General features: G+C 35.5%; 1 long non-coding RNA gene across 1 annotated transcript; it reads left to right on the top strand.

Annotated features, from left to right (window-relative positions):
* The first annotated feature begins 7,435 nt into the window (after nucleotides 1–7,435).
* On the top strand, nucleotides 7,436–9,225 carry LOC136278206 (uncharacterized). The gene is made up of 2 exons (XR_010716247.1): nucleotides 7,436–7,519; nucleotides 9,061–9,225. It is a non-coding gene; the product is annotated as an uncharacterized lncRNA (long non-coding RNA).
* Nucleotides 9,226–9,746: the final 521 nt, after the last annotated feature.

Genomic DNA, 9,746 nt, shown 5'->3' with positions numbered 1-9,746 from the left:
CCATCTTTGCTCCGATTTTCCATTTTTTTTAGTGAATTCTAGAGAACAAGGGTAAATTCTTAGAGTTCATCCCGCAAGTGGAATGCAACCTGTACGTTGTCTTGTCAAATCTTCCCTGATTTTCCTTTTTTTTAATGAATTAATTATACAAAAACGGGGTAAACTCTGAATTTATGCTAATAGCGGATAATTCCCGTAGTTCCCTTATGCCATCTTTACTCTGGTTTTGCAATTTTTTTTTCAAGGAATTATAGAAAAACGGGGTGAATTCTAGTAACTCATCCTCCAAGTGGAATATATTCTATTGACCTGCCACATCTAATCTACTTTACCCCGATTTTCCATTTTTTTTTGGATGAATTATAGAAAAACGGGGCACATTATGAAAATGCTTCCACCAATTGGAATTTATCATGTTTATCCTACTGACTTGGCATATCCTATCTTTACCCGATTTTCCATTTTTTTTTTCAGTAAATTCTAGAAAAACGGGGTACATTCTGAGAATTCACGCTACAACTGAATAATACCCTAAGTTCCCATATGCCATCTTTACCCCTATTTTCCATGACTTTTTTCAGCGGTGAAATTCTACGATTAGCGCTAATCGTTAGCCCCCCCAAAATAAAGCGATACGCAATAACTTAATTGTAATTAGGAGTTTTTTTATAACACCCGCTTTCAGTTATTATTAACGTCCATAGAAATTCAAAACTTAGGCACAATAACATGCTATAAAATATATTCTTCCTCTTTAATTGTAGTTATTCCCCAATGAAGTCTCAATTAGAGACGAAACGCGTCTGAAATAAACGAGAAGCTTACAACTACAAAAAGTGTTTCTTTGTGCGGCTCGCTAGTCTTAGTTAAAAATGAAAGATAGAAAAAATTACAAATTTTAAAAGAAGTTTATGTTCTTAGTGAATTCTAGAAAAGCGGGGTAAATTCTGAGAATTCTTCCTTCAAGTGGAATTGATCCTAGGGTGCCAAATCCAATCTTTAACCCGATTTTCCATTTTTTTTTTCAATGAATTCCAGAAAAACGGTATGAATTTTAAGAATTCGTCCCCCAAGTGGCTAATACCCTCAGTTCCCAATTTTAGAAAAACGAGGTAAATTCTGAGCATTCTTACTACAAGTGGATAATAGCCGAAGTACCCATACGTTATCTTTACCCCGATTTGTGATTCATTCCAGGACTTCTACTTTTTCTCGACTTTGAAAAGGCCTTCGACACGGTAGAATGGTCTTTTCTTCCAAAAACTTTACAGTGTTACAATTTTTGGCAATCTGCTATCAACTGGAAGCTCTTTTACCATAACACAGAAAGCTGCATTCTTAACAACGGTTGGTCTAGCAACTTCTTCAAACTTGAAAGGGGGGTAAGGCAAGGCTGCCCTCTCTCTCCGTATCTCTTTATTCTCTGTGTAGAAATACTAGCCGAAACAATACGGCAAAATAAAAACATTAAGGGCATAAAAATAAACGAACAAGAAGTAAAAATCAGTCAATACGCGGATGATACTACCCTTATTTTAGATCGATCGCCCGCCTCTCTAACAACCTCCTTACAAATATTAGACTTTTTCAGCGAGATTTCTGGTCTCCGATTAAATAGCAAGAAAACTGAAGCTTTGTGGATCCGTGCGAATATTCGAAACGAAACACATCTCAGACTCGATCGACAAAGATTTTAAATAGGTAAAAGATAAGGTTAAGGCTCAAGGCGTATGGCTCTCCACCAACCCCAAAACCACTATAGAAGCTAATAACAACGAAAAACTAACCAAAATCAGAAACAGCTTAAGCTGCTGGGAACTGCGCCGTTTAACCTTATTAGGAAAAATTACAGTTTTAGAAAGCCTTATTGCCTCTCAACTGGTTTACATCCTGTCCCCTCTGCCGTCCAACCACAGCGCTCTAACAGAAATAAATAATATGTTCTTCAATTTTGTATGGGATGGCAAGGGAGACAAGGTAAAGCACAACATGATGATCAACGACTACGAGAACGGAGGGTTAAGGATGATTGATATCAAAATTTTCAACAAAGCTCTTAAATCAAGTTGGATAAAAAATATCTAGATCCGGAAAATCAAGGAAAATGGAAACTTTTGTTTGACTATGAATTACAAAATCTAGGTGGTGTCGAATTTTTTCGTACCAACCTTAATTAACAAGATCTGTTAAAAACTATAAAAACTGCAAAGGCCTTTACTTCAGAAATACTCCACATCTGGTCAGAAATCTCACTTGAAACTAATTTCTCCTCCATTGATCAGCTAAAGTCGCAAAGTCTATGGCATAACTCTCTTATACGTGTCGGTAACAAACCTGTATACTATCGTTCATGGTCTGTAAAGGGAGTTAAAACAGTGGGCCATTTGATGAATGATGCGAATAGTTTCCTATCTTTCTCTGATTTTAAAGAGCTTTACGACACTAAAACAAACTTCCTTACTTTTCAAGGCATCTCATCAGCTGTTAAGGCCTTACAAAAAAGCAATGAAGCTAACTTCAACAGCTGTAATACTGCATACGAAACTACCTTCGACACCTTCCTAAAGACGACAAAACCAAAAAGACTAACATATAAAATTCTGACGAGCAACAAAATGCATGCTCGAAACACCAGATAATGTCGACTGGATGGCAGTTTACAGAACTCCTTTTCTGTGCACAAAAATCACAAAATTGATTGTTTTTCAATTTAAGCTACTGCACAGAAGACTAGCCACCAACACTTTTCTTACCAAGGTAAACCTTAGGGACAATGAGCAGTGCACTTTTTGTAAAAGTGAGAAAGAGACTCTCATCCATGATATATCCAACCGTTTCTGGCAAGGTCTTAAACAATGGATAATTAACCTTGGAGAACCTTTCGCAGAAATTTTCAATCTATCGCCATTTATAGTACTAGGGCTTAAGCCACACAAAAACAAGAAACTAAACTTCCTTTTTGTGGTCACTAGATATTTTGTATGGATATGCAGAATGCGCAACATCTCTCCGGAAATAAAAACTTCCCCCTCTTCTTCTCACATTATAATGCATAAATCATTATTATAAGAAAAACCATGCTTAAAACAAGCACAACACGCATTAACTTAGTGTTTTCTTTAATTCTGTTTACATATAATTTGATGTTTGTATCCTTTTTTCCTGCACTTTTTTGTTTTCTTTTAAACTACCTTCTTTTCTATAAATTGTGAGTAGTGCACTCTGGCTGTAAACGCTTTTTTGTTTTTTTCTTTTCTTTTCTTTTAATATATAGTTATTTGTTTAGTCGCTCTTCAACCAGTATTGTTTTAAATATTGTATTGCACTGTAACGTACGTATTTGTAAAAAACAAAAAACGTAAGCTATAGATGTAACTGTACTGTAAGTTATTTTCTGTAGCCGTGATATAAGTAATATAGCTGTAATTAAAGTAATATAGTTGTTTTTGTATTAAAAAATAAATTAAAAAATTTATGAAAAATAAATAAAAATATTGTGACAGTCAGATTTAAAAAAAAAATATTTACCCCGATTTTCCATTTTTTTCAACAAATTCTAGAAAAACAGGGTAAAATCTAAGAATGCATCATCCAAATTGAATAGATCCCAAGTTGCCATATTCAATCTTCAACCCGATTCTCCATTTTTTTTCAATGAATTCTAGAGAAACGGGATTAATTCTGCGAATTCATCGGCAAGTGGCTAACCGATTTACCCCGATTTACCATTTGATCAGTGAATTCGAGAAAAACGGGGTAAATTCTGAGCATTCATGTTACAAGTGAATAATACCCGAAGTTCCCATATGCTATCTTTACCCCGAATTTCCATTTTTTTTCAGTGAATTTGGCAAAAAACGGGGTAAAATCTGAGAATTCATCCTCCAAATAAAAAGGATCCCAAGTTACCATATCCAATCTTTAACCCGATTTTCCATTTTTTTCAACGAATTCTAGAAAAACGGGATAAATTCTACGAATTCATCCGCAAGTGGCCAACACGCTAAGTTCCCATATGCCATCTTTACTCAGATTTTCCATTTGATCAGCGAATTCTAGAAAAACGGGGTAAATTCTGTGAAATTCATTCTTTAGGTGGAATATATCCTACTGACTTGCCATAGCCAACTTTACCCCGATTTTCGATTGGATCATTGTGTGAATTTGTCATAAACGGGGTAAATTATGACAAATCCACCCAAACGTGCAATAAATCCAACAATGATCTAGAAACAGTACTAAAAAAAGAACAGCTAAAATCAGCGGGACCGCAATAAAATCACATCACAATCTACTACTTCAAATTTTTACGGAGGGCTTAGTGCGATACAGCAAAAACCTACAATATTTAAAATAAACAACCAAAGGCCAAACTTCTGTGATTCAAGGAAGACTTCGTGACGCGACGCAGACAAATTATCACAACTTTGACCTCTCAGTCGATCTCACCTCCAGCAGATCAGCGAAGCGTCAAAAATATATAATTTCATGCCGACGAACCATAATCTATGATCTTCAGCTATTAAACAAAATAAAACAATTGTGATATGACGCCACATTGTGCTTTTGTCTTAGCTTGTGTGTAAAATGTTGTCAATGGAGTCGCAAGTCGAACAATGAGGACAGTAAATAAAGCAAGACTGCAAATAAAGCGTGAACAATAACGCATCTTTTGGTCGAAAGTCGCTTTGTTATTTACGTAGCGAGTTATTCTTCCACGTTTAGGCTATAACAACGATGCGATCACACGGCGCCAACGAAGGAACGATAGAACTTCAAAGAAAATAATGTGAGAGGCCAATGATCCGGTTCGCAGTGATCATGCGAACAGCATGTTTTCCTGAGATCAGTTACCGGAAAATACTGGTCAAATTTTCCACTTATCCCGACCCCCTCGAATAAGTACTTTTGCTTGAAGACATAACTACAACGGAGTCTCTTAACCAGTCCCAAGCCGCGTGTCGCTCGATAGATCACAGGATATGATTGGCCACTCTATCACATTACGTCAGAGGACATATCTGCAATGAGAGGACATAAGTGCAACGGTACAAATGTGCGTTCAGTTGTGATCAGCATGATCTCGACACCAGAATAACGATTACCGTTATTTCTAAATTGGCCCTGAAATAACGAATATCATAATTTCAGTGCATGTCTGAGACCTTCGGGCTCGAAGCTTGGGAACTAGTATTCAGGGAAAGATAAAATGGCGGCTTACGGCGGCGAAGGTAATCTCAGTAGTTTAATATTTAGCGTGAAAAGGCTTGGGTGTTGTGATCTGGTTCTCAAGTAAAAAAAAAATCACGGTCTGCAATGGCCCTACCACCTTTTGAACAACAAGAAAACATTGAAACGGTGGTAAAAAGCAGCAAGTTTCGAAGTCTAAACGAAAGATGGGTAAGCTGAGTTTCAGTCAAATATCATGACATTTGGGATGTAATTTCGATACCGAATAAATAGTTCTACATGGTTATACACGCATAGGATTCTGTTGTGTTCACGTGAAGGCCATTTCAGCCATTCCTGCCACTTGTAAGTGGTAGGAAATAAAAGATATGTATAGTTGTTTCGTATTGAAGCCCTGTGAAATCACAAATTTGATTTATTTCTTCTTTGTTTTAGGTGGTCATTATCCATTACTTTTGGAAGTCGATGCTGATGAGAAAGAAAAAATGTTTATGATTATTTCTTCTCTCGAACATTTTACTATTTAGGTACCAAATAATCTTGATACTGAAGACCATTGCATCCTATTATGAAAAATTTACCCCTGATTACTTTGTCAACATGTATGATGTAATATACCTTGAGATTTGTGGGATTTTCACATGTAAACTAGAAATACCTGTAGAGGGTAATGATGTACTTAATGCAAAGTGTTTTGGTACAAAGTCTGCTTTGCTGTAATCTACCTGAAGGTGCTTTTTATATGCTAGTAACACTTGCACAGCCCAGTCAGAATGTTCTTTAGTAGTAGACAAGCTGGCTGTTGTAATTATAGGCAGCAGAGGCCAAACCTCATCCTGAAAAGCAGTCTGAAAGGTGTGAAGTCAGTGGAAGATACTTCATCGTAGGTGGCCAAATTGCAGGCTGTCAGCCCATTTTGAGTGAGTAGTTAAACTCAAGATCGGCTATTTTAACTAATTTTATTGAGAGCCAAATCCTGCAAGGCTTATATTCTGTATTAATTTGAAGTGTTACTTTTATGTTTCTTATTTTGCAGTAAGTGGGCTTGTTGTGGCCATTTTTCTCTCAAACATTTTTTTCAGCTTAGTCAAAACGTTTTTTAGAAGTAGGCAAGCTTGCTATAGTAACAGAAGGTAGAGACCAAACCTTGTCCAGACTAGACGCCTAACAAATGTTCTGTGTGGACAGCCAAATCCCTGGTTACCGGCACATTTTGACTAGGCTATTTGTTATTTAGCTACTAAGTAATCTTATTATTAAAGATTACTGCATTCCTTTTTAATAATTTGCTGCCAATTTTATGCTGTATATAGCTTATGATTTGTGTGATTTTCAAGAGTAAATTAGAAATACCTGAAGATGGTAATGATGTACTAGATAACGTACTTGATGCAAAGCAATTTTGGCACAAAGTGTATGCCTTGTCCTCAGGTGATTTTAACATGCTAATAAGATTTGTTATTCAAATAATATACATCAGCTGGAATGGGAATATTGAAAGAAAAATAATAATATTTAACCATAACAAGTTTTGGTTTTATGTCCAAATTAAGCACTTAGTTGAAGATCACTGCACTGATCAGGCCCCGAAGGCCAAAAAAATGCTGTCTGCTGTTAGTTTAATTTTTGTCATTTCTATTGATTTATTTTATTTATCAATGTTTCTTTGAGTTATAATTCATTGACCTCTTTCAAAAATATTAAACTACTGAGATTACCTTCGCCGCCGTAAGCCGCCATTTTATCTTTCCCTGAATACTAGTTCCCAAGCTTCGAGCCCGAAGGTCTCAGACATGCACCGAAATTATGATATTCGTTATTTCAGGGCCAATTTAGAAATAACGGTAATCGTTATTTTGGTGTCGAGATCATGCTGATCACAACTGAAAGCATATTTACCCCTTTCCTCCGCCATCTTGAATGTTGTAAGACAGTGGAACCGAGTCCTTCTCTTTATTTAACACGTGTAAAGAGCATTGGTAAAGAGTGCCACGAAATTACTATATCCATAAATTTGGTGCCAATTTAGAAATAACGATAATCGTTATTTCGGTCTCGAGATCATGTTGATAAATTTGGTGCCAATTTAGAAATAACGATAATCGTTATTTCGGTCTCGAGATCATGTTGGAGTTAGGTCAGGTCAGCATTAGATTCCATCCACCAAAACCACCTTGGTCGAGAGGGACTGAGATGGAATGATGGACAACTCATGACTTGTTATACTAAATGAAAATTACGAAGCCACGACAACATGCCGACTTATCCCGATGACCTAAGTGTATCATTTGTTTGGGAAATTGCGTCAAAACTTTTTACTCAAGAAATGGTAAGTATTAATTTATTGTTCGATTGTAGTATTATAAAACATTTTACGAAATTTTATGCAGATATTTCACGTATTTAAAAGGTGCCCAGATATTACGTAGTTTTGGTGGATGTCATTAGGGAACATCCACCAAAACTTTGACCAAAACCATCAACAATATATTTTTTTAATTTTATCTATAGCCACTGTTAGATGTTCAGGGAGACAAAAGATTTATACCACTAATTAGCAGTTAGTGCTCTGGCTAATTATTTTTTATGGTGCACAATTGCTGACCGACCAAACGTTCATAATGATTATCATAACTCTTAACACATAGAATAAAGTGGTTTTGGTGGATGTTTCTCTCCATCCACCAAAACCACCATAGCAATTTCTGCTACTTCCTTACAGAAGACTGATGTGACCTGCTATTTGGAGTACATAACCACAATCTATTTCTTTGTATGTAGAGATATTTTGCAAAGTTCTTGAGTCAGCACCTTTTATTATTGAAACCATAATCATAACATGGTGCACAATATAGAATACAAAAGGTTCTGGTGTGGTAATCATGTAATCTTGAAACAGGAGAGTTTTTAACTGACTTAAACTGATTTAAACAGACATTTGCAACAAAATTCCAGGTCCAGAAATTTCTTCCACTATTTCTGCTAAAATCATAACCTTTAAGTACAACAAATCAGCACATTTTTTAGTAATTGTTATCAGGGGTCTGAAAATCCTATAAATCTTTCACATTTATTTCAAGTAACCTTTAATTTCACATGGATGAATAAGTCTACACTCAAGATGCAGAATGTCTTACATTTTACAAACTATTTCCCTTTTTATGGATAGACAGTGAAAGGCCTTTGCCACATTGGTGAATCAAACTATTGTATACCATGCATTTTGTGATAATTGTTTGTTTTTGCTCACAATATCCAGAAAAATGGAGGGGATAAATTTAAATAGCAAATTCTATTAATGGTTAAAATTAAATAACATTGGAAGATCAAATTAACTTTGTACTGTTTAAAATTCAGTTTTGGTTTCTTGCTTATTCCAGCCTCTTGATATTCAAAAGCATTCATTGTCATTTTTGTGTTCTTCTGTGTACATAACTTGAAAAATAAACACAGAGAAAGGAAACCACAAAGGATTAAACTTGAAGCTAAAGCAAAGTTTAAGTTGAGCCATAGCTGATCCAAATACTGAGCACTTTGTATTGTAACCCATTTAGCAGTAAAGTTTATCTATATGTCTGCCAGCTTGTCACAAGTCTTACCCCTCTCCTTCAAAAGTCTCTATAAATAAATTTTTCTTTGTGGTCCCTAATTGATGATAAGTATATTACAGCTCCTCAATTTTCCTCTCTCAAGACAAGGTTACTCTAAATTTAACAAAGTAATGGACTTGATAAAACTCAAATTATAACTCAGCTGGCTGCTACTTGCAACCTTAATTTCTAGATATCAGTATACAATAATCAATATGTTATAAATAAGAACCCTAATGCTTAATTTTGCAGTGATCACCTTCCTCCTTTTCATTTGCAGACCAGACTGGAACCTCTATAGGTGTGTTTGCTTGTTTTGAGTGGGGATGGAAGAAAAGCAGTCATGCCGCACATCTGATTTATTAAATTGCATTTGTTCTGTTTATACATGAGTAGAACTACCTTGTTCTCTGAAAAAATAAAATTTCTCGCATTTTTATCTGTGCTTTGCAGTCAAACTTCCTTGTGTCTTGGACAAGAAATCTTATTTTCTTGAAAACAAAATCTTTGTTTCCGGCCTTCTGTAATAGGTAAATATAACAGTGTAAGATGAGTGACAGTGTATTTCTCAAGTAATTTTTTGGAATGTGACAAAATGGAAGTGTCATAGCGTGATAAGGAGCAAACATGATTGCTTGATAGAAAGCAAAAAATGCAGAATTGCATATATTTTCTCCTTTGTCAGCAGCATATGTTAGTGAAAAGTTCTTATAATTGTTAACTTCTAAACCATCTTCAATTTAGCCAAGATTGAACTGTTATCACGGTTGTCATAAAAGTATTCTGAGATCAATGTCATATGACCCATTCATGTATTTGACCTTTCGAATTAGCAAGCCATAGTTGACAGAAACACAAAGGTTGAGGATAAAAAGAAATTATTATATACAGTACTTCTTCTGCATCTTTTTGTTTCCTTTTCGCTCCAGCTGTTCTATCTATGCCGTGCTGGCAATTGAACACTTT

The sequence above is a fragment of the Pocillopora verrucosa genome, chromosome 14 (genome assembly GCF_036669915.1).
Source record: "Pocillopora verrucosa isolate sample1 chromosome 14, ASM3666991v2, whole genome shotgun sequence".
NCBI classification, from domain to species: Eukaryota; Metazoa; Cnidaria; class Anthozoa; order Scleractinia; family Pocilloporidae; genus Pocillopora; species Pocillopora verrucosa.
Note: the sequence above shows the minus strand (reverse complement) of the source record. Positions and strands in the feature narration are given on the sequence as shown.